We start from the raw sequence: 2967 nt of genomic DNA, 5'->3' as shown, positions 1-2967 counted from the left end.
TGTCTGCCTCTTCAATCTCACTGACAGGGCAAAAATGCTGATTTATAGTAAATCATTAAAATCTGCTTATCATGGCACGGCTTGCTCTTCTTCCCCACTTCAAGCCCACAACTTGATCTGCACCGTGTCTCTTACAATTTTATACTACAGCAAGCAGTTATCTAAACAAGAGAGGGAAGATCCTTAGTCTTTATTAGCGCATATGAAAGGATATTTTGTTTAAAGAAGACTAATTAAGAATACAGACTGTTTTCTTGCTCGGGTTGGGGGGGGGAGGAAATAAAGATTTAAAACGTCCAAGTGGAACAAAGAATTACCGTACTAAAATAATACGTACAAATGATGATTTGGTAACATATATTAAATAGACATAAAATGGCATTCCATATGTTGCCAAAATTATTGGGAGGGCAGGGGCTCGGGGGCCGGTCGCCTCTGAGTTTGGATCGGAGGGAGGCACTCTAATAGACATGAACACCAGCTAGGGGATAATGCTGTTATTGTATTTAACGCCAATATTGTGACAAAGGTTATACTGCTTTAAAAATCATTCGGAAAGTTTTGTTCTTTAAAGAGATTCAAGATGGGGTGGAAATATGGGACAATGCTGCACGCTAGGTAAACAAAGAAATAACACAAAAAGGCCTAGATTTTGTATGTGTTACTTACAGTAAAAAAAAAAAATTAATTTGATGCCTGGGGACAAAAATCCTTGCCACTGAATTACAAAGAAGTGAAAAAACTGACTCAAAATTAATCCATACAGATCTGTCCCCTTAATAAGACTAATTCCAGAGAACAAAGCAGAGCATAATGCATTTTAAATTAAGTTGGAAAATGCATAATTTATATTTGTTTTATTTCTTCATATTTTAACACAGGTGCGTTGCAGAATGCTAAGAACCCAAGGAGAAGGGCGTGCTTCCGTCCACGGTTTGTTTTTTTTTCCTTTCACTTTTTACAACCAACCAATCCAAAATTTCTCTTCTTGTTCAGAAAGTGAGTGTAGAAATCAGACAGAAAAAAATGAAGACAGTGAGATAGAAGAATGTAATTATGTTTGGTCAAAATTAACGGTTAGGGTCTCTAATTTCTCATGCAACATTCCAAAACAGAAAAAAAAAAATGATCTGGATGAAAATCAGGTCATCTTTTGTCTCAAGTGGTAGTTTTAGGAGAACCTGAGGAAGGCGGGCAAGGGAGCTCAGTTGAAGACAGAGGTCCAGGAGGACTGGGGGTCAGAGGAAGGGGCCCGGGGTACAGCAAAGACATGGCCCTGTGTTCCTACCACATTGCACTTAGATTGAAGGCAGCCTTATCTGCACAACTAGAGCCCTCTCTTCTGGTCTCTATTCTACCCTTATTTCAATTTATCTTATCCTGGGCGCCTCCCATCACTTCTATAACATACAAAAAACACCTAGCCTAGCTTAATTCATTAACTCAGTTTAGCTTAGCTCTTTTTTTTAAGTTTTTCTATTCTTTTATTGCCCCATAAATACGCCTTTGATTACGCCTTTTTTTTAAATTAATAGGAGGACACAGATGTTTAGGCTACATTGTTTTAATTTCTAAGGTAAAGTTCAAGTTGTAGTTGGGCCCTTCTCCCAGGGGCCCTGCTGAACACCCTCACCTGGTGCACATTAGGTGAGATCCCACCAATTGCCTTCCCCCCTCCCTCCCATTTCCCCCTCTTTCTTGTAGACTATATTTGTGTTTCAACTTTCTTGTGGGCGTATAGTTGTTTATATATTGGTTTTATATTAGTATTGAGTATACTGGATACTTTTATTTCCCCATTCTTGAGATACTTTACCAAGAAGAATGTGTTTCAACTCCATCCAGGCAAGCACAATGTAAAGTCACCATCTTTTAAAATAAGGAACACTTCACGAATTTGCGTGTCATCCTTACACAGGGCCCACGCTAATCTCCTCTGTATTATTCCAATCTTAGTACATGTGCTGTGGAATTGAGCACGCTTAGCTCATTTTTAAACAGTGTGTTTTGTTTTGTTTTAAAGTCACAAACTAGCTACTGCCTAGAAATGACTATTAAAATCAAATTGAGTGCCTTAAAATGATTCTGTAACATAAACTGCTCTTTGGACCGATCTTTGCTAGTGATTAAATGGTAGGGAAAAACTAGATGGCAATGGAACCCACGTCTACTTAGTTGCTGAGCACCTGGCAGGTAGCAGGCACTAACCCACAAGGTCTGCGAGAGTTACTCTGTCCGTTTACCATCCCAGCCCTCCTGGTGGGGTCACACACCTGCTGTCAGGCATGACGGAGCTGAGGACGTTATTGAACATCTCTGAGCCCCACAGGAGTTTAACGGAGCCCTCGTTTGTGACTACCTACTGTGAGCAGTGACATCTAAACAGAACCTGCCTCCCCTCAAAGTTCTCATGTGCTCTGACGGTCCATAACCACCAGACAGTTTTTCATTCTGAGGACTGTAGCACTGACTCATTCACTGAAAAGCAGAGCTGGCACTGTCACCCAAACATGGGCCACTAACTTACCAATAACCGTTTAGATGGTAAGACCACCATGGTGACTTTTTTGTGGACTTGGCTTTGGGCTTCTGCTCTGATTTTTTCCTCCATGGGGTACGTCTACTTCTTTCCTTTGCATCCAGAAAAGAAGATAGGGTTTAAAGCCCCGGCTTCTCACCTGCCAATGCCACCTGCATGAAAAACTGCTAAAGCACCAGGCTTCTCACCTGCCTGCCTTCCTTTGGGAAGTTGACTGGCATGCTACTTAAAACAGGAGGCCTTAGCTGTCTAGGTTTGGAACTCAGATATAGAAAAGTAAATGATAAACTAGGTACATTTTTTATTCAGCTTAACCTTAATTTCATAGCTTTGTTTCAATCAAGTCTTAATATTCTTTTCTACATTTTCTTTTTCTTTCTTCTTTCTCCTTCCTTCCCTCCTTCCTTCCTTCCTTTCCTTCCTTCTTT

At 40.4% G+C, this 2967-nt stretch overlaps 1 non-coding gene across 1 annotated transcript; it reads right to left on the bottom strand.

Moving 5' to 3' along the window:
• Positions 1–1873: 1873 nt before the first annotated feature.
• On the bottom strand, positions 1874–1980 carry LOC111727981. Its single transcript, XR_002775408.1, has one exon. It is a non-coding gene; the product is annotated as a U6 spliceosomal RNA (small nuclear RNA).
• Between the last annotated feature and the right edge of the window lie 987 nt (positions 1981–2967).

This window comes from Otolemur garnettii, unplaced genomic scaffold, assembly GCF_000181295.1.
Source record: "Otolemur garnettii isolate 467f Iridium unplaced genomic scaffold, OtoGar3 scaffold00135, whole genome shotgun sequence".
NCBI lineage: Eukaryota > Metazoa > Chordata > Mammalia > Primates > Galagidae > Otolemur > Otolemur garnettii.
This window is presented reverse-complemented; position numbering and strand designations above follow the sequence as displayed.